The sequence below is a fragment of the Passer domesticus genome, chromosome 3, assembly GCF_036417665.1.
Source record: "Passer domesticus isolate bPasDom1 chromosome 3, bPasDom1.hap1, whole genome shotgun sequence".
NCBI classification, from domain to species: domain Eukaryota; kingdom Metazoa; phylum Chordata; class Aves; order Passeriformes; family Passeridae; genus Passer; species Passer domesticus.
In genome coordinates, this window is record NC_087476.1 from 36,794,308 (window position 1) to 36,806,341 (window position 12,034).

The following is a 12,034-nucleotide window of genomic DNA, read 5'->3' on the forward strand; positions in this document are numbered from 1 at the left end:
TCAAGTACAAAGCTGTGTAGATTATATAAAGCCTGAAGATTATAGATTATGTTCCATTGTAATTTTGAAAATAAGTTTACCTTTATTTTCTACATAGAGTCATAGAATCGTAGAATGGCTTGGGTTGGAAGGAGCCTTAAAGATCACCTAGTTCCAACCCCCTTGCCATGGGCAGGGACACTCCTCTAGACCAGGTTGCTCAAGGTCCCATCCAAGCTGGCCTGAAGCACCTCCAGGGATGGGGCATCCTCAGCTTTCTCTGGATAATCTGTTCCAGTGCCTCACCACCTTTAGAGCAAAGAACTTCATCCTAATATCTAATCTAAACCTACTGTCTTTGAGTTTGAAGCCATAGCCCCTTGTCCTATATGGTCTTGTAAAAAGTCTTCTCTTCATCTTTCTTGTAGGCTCCCTTCAGGTTCTGGATGGAAAGTCTTGACACTTCCATTATGCAGTTAAAGACATTCCTTATTTTCTTCTACAACTTCTTGTGCTCTTTGAATTCTGATTTTACAATGTGTTCTTTAATTTATTTTTTTTTCATATTATATGCTTGACTGAACTTTTGAAGGGATTTTATTTTCTGTTGTAATTTCTAAGATGGTTTTCTGTTAGGAGTCTGCTCTGTGTTCTGGGTACAGTTCCCCCAAGACAGCGATTGTGCCATTCTTAAGCTCATAAAGCAAAAGGTTTTGAGGAGATTGCTGTTTGCATTAAAAATGCCATGTGCTTCTTTAATGAAGCACAGTTCTTTCATCAAGTAGGCCTTTGAACCCTTTAATTTGCCAATGTTCTTACAAGTGGTGATGGCAATGGCCATCAAAATAAAATTTACTTTGTTTTTCATTTCCTGAAACAAGACCTAGAGCTACATTTAATAAAGGGCTTAATATAGAGAGTCAGGCTTTCCTCTAGTTTCTCTCATCACCTGATTCTTGTGTCATTTACTGCCTAGACATAGCTGCACAACAAAGAATAAGGTGTGCCCTTACTTAAAATGATATATAATTTGAGATCTGTAATTTGCTTCTGTGTGTATACAGCATGAAGCTTTTGTAAATTTCATTCCTAGCATGAGGATATTCACAAATTATATGTTATCATATTTAGAATAGCAATAAGTCATTGTAGGAATTAATGAAGTCGTAAATTGATGGACCTTGTCCAAATTTTAGACATTCTTTGTCTAAAGTAATAAAAGTAATAAAAAAGGGATGATTTTTTTTTTTTTTGTGCCCCTTCTCCTGTGTACACAGAGTGAAAAGGGGAAAAAAATGGTGAGACAGGGAGAAAAAAATACCCTGAAAAACAAGGTCAGCTAAGAGATGAGAAAAGTGCTGTAGATGTCACCATTATTTAATGTTGGAAGGAAAGATACTGCAAGAAAAAATTCTCTCCTGAGGTAGCTGATGTTACTGGAAATTTAAGGAATTTTAATGGCTAGATGAAACTCAGTTTGTTTCTACTTCTTGACTGGGACCATCTGGAGAATGACCATGTGAGATGGCAGATAGTGTAACTGACTTTTTCTCTGACTGCTCAGTACCTACTGTTCATCACTAGAAATTACACCTTGGTGCAGCATTCTTAATGCGCTGCTTCAAGTGTCACCAAATGCTGCGAAAGTGCTTATTGCTCTCAGGTTTTCAGAATTTTTTAGAAGTAGCCAGGTAAAATATGTACATTACTGTATGTTAGAAGCCTACTGTGTGTTTTACAGCTGGGAATACAGGCATGCTAGAAGGGAACTAGCTGGCTTGAGGTCCCTCAGTAGGCTGTTCATTCACCCAGAAGGTGAACCACAGTGTCTGGAGGTCCAGCCAGGTTTTGCTTTTGCCAGTACATATGGTTTGTTGTGTGTGTGACCTGCAAGTCTTCCTTGTCTCACTGTATAGTATGTGAAATGCAGTTAATACAAGGTTCTGCTTAGAAATGTTTGTAGTTTGATAGGACTGGTGAGATAAATCAAGATGCACCTAGATTTCGTGTTGTACACAGTTTTATTACACCATAGTTTTAGTAATTTGCACAATAAAGATGACTATTACACTTTTCTCCACCCTTTTTTCGGTCCTTTAATACAGTGTATAATCTATACACACCACTGTCCTCTCCCCATGCCCAGCAGTGGGAGGCTGATGATAAGTCAGCAGTTTCTGTTCATTAGCTGCTGCTCTCCACTGCTGCACAAAGATGCTGCAGCCAGCAGCTGGCTGAGAGGGCCATGGACATGCACAGTAACCTCAGAGTTCCTTGAGTTTACATTTGCTTCATCTTTTGCCTCTTATTAGATCCTGGAAGAAAAAGAGAGGCCCAGTCTTTCCCAAGACAGAACATTTTCCACTAGGAGGACAGAACATGCAATTTGCAACTGATCCAGTTTTGTCTACCACCAGCCAGTCCTTCTTAACACCTCTAGTCTTCCCATCACTTTTTCCAACTGTTTTCTTTATTTTTCACTGCAGCTGTGTCTTTTTTCTTGTATTCCCTCCTAAATGCATTTAATTGTTCTCAGTTTCCCTCACTTCTAGGCAAATACATGTTCATACATGTAGTTTTTTTCACCTGAAAAATCAATTTGAGTGTGCCACATTTATTTTGCTGTGTTCTGGGTACAGTTCCTCCAAGACACTATGTGCTTTTTCCTAGAGGACAGTTAGATTTTTACAAGGGGCAATGATTCTCTTGAGATTTCTCCTGTCAACCTGATATGAATTGACTTGTCAAGCCTTGATAACCATAACATACCTCACTTGATATCCTGGAGGGCTAGAAACAGCTGATGTACTGGTCCACACAGATACCACAGAATTAATCTGTCAAACACAACTCAAACCCCCAAACAATTGGAGTTTAAGAAGACTTTCCTTAGAGATCAGAAAGTGTGAGAGGTCTGACATGGACTGGTCACTGGCAGGAGGACATACAGGAAGGTGCAAATGCAGTCTGCAGCTCTGACCTTCATGAACCAAGGCTTTTAATCTAATTTTCTAGGCTGGGTCTGCTGTTTGAGAGCCTGCCACATGTACAGCCTGCTTGTTGCATGTGTCCAAAACTCCTCAGCCTCCTGCTGTAGGACAGTGGCTGTCTGAGTGTTCAGTGGTAGTTCCATGGTTAGCCAAACATTTCTAACCCAGTTGTGTTGTAGGCAATTCAAGGAAAGAGTTTACACTGCTCCTTTGTGTTTTCTCTCATTTTGGTCAAGGGTAGTATTTCAAATTTATAACCATTGAGACTGAATTCAACAGCAGCCATGTGACTTCTTGCTGCATGTAAGTTAACTTTAATAAAGAGAAACTGGTAACACAGGTGCCATTACTTTGTCCACAGAGATAACTCTGATCAACTAACTGTGCCTGTGCACTGTTAGTTCAACTTAACTCCTATTTTCAACACTTTTAATTTTCCCTCTTTATTTTTCAGTTATGAATTTCTATTTCTTTTATTTTTCTGACTACAGTACTGTTGGGAACACATGCTGAAGCTCTGGAGAGCCATAGCTCGGCACACAAAAATGAACAAGCAATATACACCTTAAAATTTCTGTCTTTAGGAAGTGTTGGGGTAAAAAAAAGGGGTCAGGTTAGGACCCCAGTTCTGGTGAGCCCCCATCTGGATCACATATCCACCAGCCTCTGTAATGTTCTGAAACGTGCCAGCTTTGATGGCTGTATCAAAGTGTATTTCAGGGTGTTTAAAGAAGGCAGCCTTCCAAAAAACCCCAGATTTTCTGGTTTTCCCTTCACAGCCCCAGAAGCAGCACTCAGTGAGAGGGCAGCCCACGTCCCTAAATAGCCTTCAAATGAAACAGGAACTTCTACACAGGCAACACATCCTTATTTTATCCTCTCCCCGTGGCAACACTGAAGACTTAACCTGTATTGCTCTTACAATTCATTATTTCCAGTCTTCCAAACTGTTGTATGTTTATATGACTTTTAACACATATATGCCCTACTTTTCAAATACTATGGGAAAACAGTGTGAAGATGTGGCGGAAGAGTAAAAGTAATCTTGGTCAAGTCTTACAGCCTTGATCCAAATGCCATCTTAGTCACAATTTTCTTAGGAAGGGCTTTGCTCACTTTTAACACTGCTGAGATGGTGATGTGGGCAGTGCTCTTGGGACTGAGAAGGATGTGCTTTGCCTCTGGGCTTCACTGAGATACGGAAGAAGGTGAAGGAATGGGAAGCTGAGACCTGATGAGAAAGGAGCTCTGCTGACATAGAAACCAGCCTCCCTGACATTGCTTTGTAAGGAACTCTAGCACACCTCCACCTTCCTTAATTTCCGTGCCAGAAATGCAAGAGAATGCATTTTACACACAAAGTAACCACAGGCACATTCAGTAAGTTTTTGGTTCACATCCAGGGAGCATTGACACGGGGTGGACACAGAGGTGACAAGGAAAGAAAAGAATGGACAGAAATTAAAAACCCACATTACTGCTGAGAGAAAAGATGAAACTCGCCCTGTGCATACGGGATGGAAAAGAACACTGGTGTGTTTGTTCAGCAGATGGAGTTACTGCCGCAGGTGTCTTTAAAGCACAAGCATGTAGCTTTATGTGTGCTATGCTTAAGGGTCTAAGGAAGTGAGTAGTAGGGAAAACCCAGTGTCAAGGCCTCGTAGGGCATAGGCTGAGTTCCCTCTAGTGGCTTGCTTTGGCGTTCCACAGGGGTGGCCCCGAAAGGACCCATTTGGGGAGCAGTGGCTCATCCCTCATCATTACAGCCTTGCCCAGAACCCATGCTTGCATTGGGCAGCTGGAGGGTATAACCACTGAGTAATTCTTGGTGAGGGCCTAATTGCAAGTTAATTTAAAGTCAGTTATGTAAACAGATTAAATCAATCCTTCCCTGTATTTGTTTTTCATCACAGGCAGACTCAACCGCTCTATAAAATTCTCTATCTCCTTTACTCTGCTGCTTCATTGAGTTGATGTCCACTGCTAATATTTGCTGCTGCTAATACCTGCGTTAGGCAGAGGCTTTGTGAGATCACAGTGAGTCAGAATAATCTAAGTGATGTCGTCAGGCAGTTTGGAGAAAGGCTCTGCAGATGGAAAACGCAGCCAGCAGCAGCTCAGTCTGTAGTTGTGGCTCAGTGTAATGTATTTATTTGTAGAGAATAGCAGGCAGTAATTTATTAGGCAAAAATATTTTTGAATTACTGTGATACTGGTGTGTCAGAACAATGAAAGAATAGCAACCAAAAAGAATAGAAGAAAACCAACAAAAAAGTTAATGTTTTTGTTTTTGTTCAGCTTATGTTTTAACAAAAAGGCAGCTGGAGATTAGAACAAGAATTAGGCAGGAAACCTTAATTTCTAAAAGAAAACATCCGGTGCACTTTTGGCACCATGTACAAAATACACTAGAAATAGAGTCTTTTGTAAAACACAAGCTCATGATGTATTGATGACTGCATCCCTGGGGTTTTAACAATTTAGAAAAATCACATTTCCTTCTGCAAACTTATGAACTTTGGAGGAAATATCAATAAATAAAACTGTGTGATGTTGCTTTCTATCCTGTCCTTTTATCACAGGATAAACAGTGTAGAATATGTCATAATTCAAGGGCCTAAAAGTTAGATACATTTGTCTAACCCTGGCTTCAACTTAACAGTCAGCAAACAGGAAGGGACATGTATATTTCTGGCAACTATTTTTAAACCTATCAGGTTTAGAGGACATTATAAATAATTCTGTTTTTCAGAACTTCACTAGTTTATCTAGGCTGGTACACATTGTCAGTACTAACCTAGTCAGAGCATAGAAGAAATAGGTATCAAGTAATGTATTTCCAAAGAAATCTGTAAGCTATCAGAGAGTAGTGTAAAATACAACGTTTTTCCATTTTTCTTTCAAACTTCCCTTTTTAAAAAAAAATTTGTAATTATTTTGATTAATTATGGTATTTATAAATGTAAATCAGTTACAGTACTTTTCAGGCCTGATGGATTTTAACTTTAGCAGCATTTTTCAGCAGTATATTTTGTAGACTAGATGCCCATTAAGTAACAAATTAAAGATTCACTGCTACATGAATGTACAGGCAACTTCATGGCTAATGAGAGCTATTACTCAATTGGCAAAAATATTTAAGAAAAAAAGGAGGCCTTTTAAAGTTTCTTTTTTATTAAAAGCATCTTAATAGTTGAAAACAACTTATTTATGACATACCATCTCACTGAATTTAGAACCAATCAAATTGTATGCTTGGATTGTGCTCATATTTTAAAACTAACACTAGTTAAAACGTTTAACATTTCAGTTAAAAGCCTAAAAGCCATACATTTTCACAACTGAAAATTCTCCTCTACATATGATAAAACAAAAACAAACATTAGAGCTTATCAAAATGTCCCTAATACTTTTAACTGAACATACTTAATTTTGACTTTTAAAATAGAATTTCGATATGAGATACCAGATGATTGATTACTTGTCTAAATTACCTGTGCATCACCTTTCACTGTGATTAACCTAAGCCTTTTAACAATACCCCATGAAACCAACCTAACTGTTCATCTGACCCAAATGAACTCATTGCACTTCAGAGTATGGATCCTATTTCATACTCACTCAGCCTTTTTGTTGAGTTAGCTATTTTTTTTTTTTTGTTTTGATTAACAAAGCTTTTGACAGGTTTTGTAAGACTTGACAGTTTAGCCTCAGCTTTGTTCTGGAGGTTCTCATGACATCACTTTAATGTCACAGGCACCTGAACAGCATCTAGATGCAGAACATCAGAAACTGAAGTTCTCCTTCTACTCTGCTTCCTCACATGAACAGTCACTCTGATTTAATGGAAGTCTTGAAGTGTCACTGTACCAGGACAGATTTTCTCTTGATGGAAACACCAGTTCCTGAACCTGACAACCTTTCCTGGGAGTTTGACACTGATTTTTCCACATTCTTTGGCCTTTCATGTAATGACCCAGATTGTGACTTTGTCCTTGATTACCCCATTAATATACAGCATGAAAATGATCTGGAATGGAACTGAGACTGTCATCTCAGTTCTCAAGTCTCACCTGTGGAAGTGTCACCTACAATCTGACAGGCAAACCCAACAGATTATTATTACAGCACTTCTTCAGGAAAACTAAAGTATTTTTTAGCAGAAATTACATCTTAGTCATGCATCCTTGATCTGTCTTGTCAATTCTGTGAACAGTGTTCATATATATTGCTGGATCTTATATCTAGGTACCTCACAACACTGTTTTTTCATTTTTAAGAATAGTTTGTTTGCATTCAGATTTCTGACAACTCTGGATTTGTGCTACCAAATTAGTCATGTGAAGAATAAAAAATATTGCTGTGAATTATATAATCAGCAGAATAAATATAAGAAAACATTTAAAAGACAGCATTATCCATATCATCTCCTCAAAAGAAAATTATGCTGGCAAATTTTTGTGAATCTAGGCCTTTGTTCAAAGTAATTTCATAAGAACTTTTGTATATTCTACATGTAAACTGTCTACATGTCTACTGTCTACTACATTCCTGTCTAAGCACAGAATCTGGAGGAGATAAAAGCAAATGAGATATGTAACAGATGAAAATTTAAGGACATCTTGACCAGGAAGCTAAAAAAGCTTCATTAATGATTTAGTCCTTCATAATAATGGATAAAGTGCACCTCACACTGGAACATTTACCATGTGTCTGGACAGTTCTCATTCTTTAGCTTTTTAACTAAGTGTGGGTCTCCTGTCCAGAGAGCAGCACTTCTGCATTACTAAGGAGAGGACATTCAAAGTGCTAGGAGAGAATTCTGAGAAAAAGTAAGTACAAACATGCACACCAAACGAAATCAGTCACAGAAAATGTCACCATGGGTCTAAAACCTGACTCTACAGACACACTCATGCTTTTTTTTTCTATTAGTGAGTAGGCTTAGTGATGTGACTATTCAGAACAAAACTGAGCAGGTACTAAACCTGTGTTCCTGCTCAGGGCCTTACTAAAGGTCCATGTTTGCACACTAGCCATGAAGTTACTAATAATAATTTCCCCACAAACTCTACACATACCTTCATAATTTTCTTTCCCTTACATAATGTGTATCCCACTAGGGGCACTAAGGAAGCAAACATGATGGATGGTGATCACCCCATGGATAGGTGAGACCTGCCTTGTGAGAAGGATGTGTTGTTCCTATACCATCACCTCAATGATGTAATCATCCAAAGGCTTGTTTTTGCATCCCTTTGAGGCAGGAAGAAACACGTTGTGTGCTGTAGGCCATCGAATACATGGTCTCTAACCCTCCCCAGCCAAGGAGGTGGCATCAGATCTGCTGCCAGGGGAGGGCAGCAAGGATTTGTGCCTGCTTGATGGAAAGGTCTGTGCATAGCATGATGTGGTTGCAGTGCCCATGTGCCTTCCTGGCGCCTCCAGTGGCTGTGGCTCATGGTTTGTATTAAGTGAAGGAGCAGGAAGAGATGTCAAGCTGTTGTAGGAAGTGAGATGTATATTTTGAAGATATCAATGAGTTATAACAATTTCTTCTTCTCTTTCAAGGCAGGTGTGTGGCTCCAAGGTGGAGCACCTGAGGTGTTTCTCATATAAGCTGAATATCTACACCACAGGGAGAGCTGCAGGTCTATCTGCACGTTTGGAAAGTTTGGTTTGGAAAGTTCCTCTGGCACTCCAGAAAAATTGCTTTGCTAAGGCTTGCCATATTAAAGTCTAATGCAAACAGTAGCTCCCAATACCTGACCATAGGTAATGCAGGCTGGAAGGGACCTCAGGAGTCTTCTGGTCCTGCCTCCTGCTCACAGCAGGGGTGGCTGCTAGGTCAGGCCGGGTTACTCAGGGCCAGTTCTGATCATCTGAAATGGAGCCTGGCAGAGGGTTGGATGGCTGAATGCCTTCAGCCTTTCCCTGTCATACAGGATTCTCCCTGTCAGAGAGTATAAATATATCTCCACAATGCTAACAGGTTGGAAAAGCTTTAAAATCAACCTGTCCCTGTTACCTGTATATTGAGTTAAAAGGGCTGAAAGGTATAAAATGTTTAAGAATGAACAGGATTAAAAGAATAAGCAGATTAAAAAAATCACAATGGGTCTTGTGTAAAATGTTTTGATTCTTCAACTGTCATCTAAAATCAAATGGTTATTTAGTATAGTGTCCCTTGAGAGGATTTGTCCCAGATTGGTGGGAAAGCATATCCTTATGTTACAAGCAGGATGCCAAGAACACACACTGTATTCATAACTGAACTGAATGTTTATATGCATTTAAATTGCAAAAATTTGATCAGATTAAAAAAATTTAAATTGTCCATACTACATAATTAATTGGTTATATTGTTCTACAAACAGGGTGCTCAGCGGGCTTAGATAGCTCATTCTCTTTGCCAGGTAGCAAATAGCAGTTTTGCTTTAACTGTCCATAAAATCAAGTGAATACATGCTGGAACTGTGAGCTTCACATGCATGTTACCCCACAAGCAGAGCTCAGTAAAGCATCTGACCTGTCTGCACATTGTGTCTTACAATAGACAATGTTATCCAGTTTGTTTGGGATTTCTTTTCTTTATACTTTTAGAAGAATTTATATGCTCCTTTTTAAAGGGACATTCAGGAAAAGGGTGGATATAATAATGAAGATAGGTAAAATTTATAAAATAGCTGATGAGGAGAGTGAGGACACTGATGCTACAGAAATAACACAATTCAGAGATGTTCCCATTGAAATTAGCAGTAGTATACCTTAAAGAAAATATAAGAGGAGAGTTTAAAAATCTGACAATCACTTTTATGTGTGTGGTGCTGATTGAAAGTACTGGGCTGTATTATTTTCTTTGGAAAATGAAGTCTTTTATTGTAAGCATCCTTTAAAAGAAAAAGGTGATACTATAGAATCAGTACCCAGCCTGACTCCAGAAGAGACATTGCTAGGGCTGGAAATTTAATTTTGCTATTTTGAGTCACTCAAACCTTGGACTTTCTGCCAATCTGCAAAGTAATCAGGCTAGAAAATCTTATGATAGAGGCACCTGCTGCTAGGAAACCCAGATTAATATTACCAGCACATATTGAGTAGGCTACTGAACAGCCAACACATACTAATGATGCCCGGGCTGTGAAGTCAGCTGGCAGCCTCCAGACACCCCATTGTTGGTCCCCTGAGCTCTGCAGCTCCACAGCTTCCCAGTATCAGCACAGACACTTCTTGACAGAGCAACTTTACCCTTTCTTTTTACACTTACTTATTCCAAAGTAGGTCATGCCGTGCCATCTGCTGACACTTAAAACCCACAGAGGTTTTCAGATTCCCTGTGGTCTCCTGCCGTTTAACATGTATTTTTAATACCCTGTTGCTCTGCCTAGCTGCTGGATGTACTGAGACTACTAATCACAACAGCTTGTTCAATCACATAGTGCAAAGGAGTGCAGGTCTTGAGGTAATATACTAGAGGTGAGTATGGCTGACAGGGGAGGGAGCACAACAAGAAGGGCCTGGGTATTTTTGCTGATGGTGAATCCTGGGCAATAGGGCTTTCAACAAAGAGGTGCTCATGCCCACCTACTTTCTGCTTCTCCAGCAGCCTTGTTGAAAGCTTAGGAAAGCAGTCAGTCCCCAGATAGGTACATAGTGGGTTTTTTCAGGCTGCAGTTAAATTTGCTTCTCTTGTTCTCTAACTGTGGGTATGTGAATTGAAGAGTATTTCACATCCACAGTTGTCTTTAAGTTCCTTGCACAGCACTCTCAGGTCTTTGCCATGTGCCTGTTCCTTGTGAATTACCCACACGCTGTGAGGATGATTTTTTAAAAAACCCAAAAAACTAGTGCTCCTGATTTCAAGTAATGACATTCAAGTTATCCACTGGAAGATTTCTCGAAAGGCAGATGTCCACATGGGTGCAACACTGGCATGGCACACAACTCCTAACAAATATCCTTGGTATGTGGTACCGTAAGCAGCATTGGTAAGGAGAAGGGAGCTCACATACATGTAATACAAAACCTACATAAAACAGTGTACACAGACATTGGTACATGAACATTGTGCCTGAGAATGTAGGAGATGGGCTTTTGATTACAGGAACTAGCCCTGACCATCTTGCTCCTAACAGGATGTTAGTAAAGCACCCTAACAAACTGCAGCTCAGGGTCTCTGAAATGCACTTTAAAAACAAACAGCTTAATTCTAGGCAACAAGAAGCAGGCTGAGGTAGCTAAAGATCAATCTTTCTTGGGCTAGAAACAGCTAGAACACATTACCTAAGTTTGCCAGACGTCACTGGGCAATGTATGACTTCACCTCGAAATCATCTTAACCATTAGTGGAAACCAAAATGGATTGGACTAGCTTGTTCAGTAACACAGTTTGACCTCCACTATTTGCAATTGTCAGTTCTTGTTCACAGCTTTCTGGATATACTGGATGCCTTTTTTTCCTTGAATTTTAAAAATACAAAACTATATTTGTTTCATTTCACAGTGATGATTGCACAAGTTCAAAATGACCCTGAAACTCTGGCAAAGTTCTGCACATGCATTACATTGATTTGAAGAAATCCAGCTCTCATGAGTTATTTGTACAAAATTAGCAAAGTTCATAGTATTGTAAATTAGAAATATGATTATTTCAAGTAGCCTTGTAGAAAAATATATTCTTTCCTTTTTCACTTTTCTGCTTAATTTTTCCCAGAAAACTGATATCATTTCCAACAAATCTGCAAATTCATTATACCCATAAACCTCTTTTTGTCAGCAGTAAACCCAGAAGTATACATGGTGAGAGCAAACATACTCTGTGTTTTCTTATATTTGTGATACTACAAATTAAATTTTTAAAAATACTAAAAAAATCATTGTATGCTATAGTAGTTATAGCTACTGTGTTATTGCTTTGTATATTCCCACTGTGACTAGATAAAGTATGGGTTAGAATTTTTTTAAAATTAATTAGGCAAATAATTATTAATGAGCTCCCTTAAGGCTTGTTGTGTTTGTATTTGCATAATTGGTACAAATCAAGAACAAAATAATTACTCTTTTTA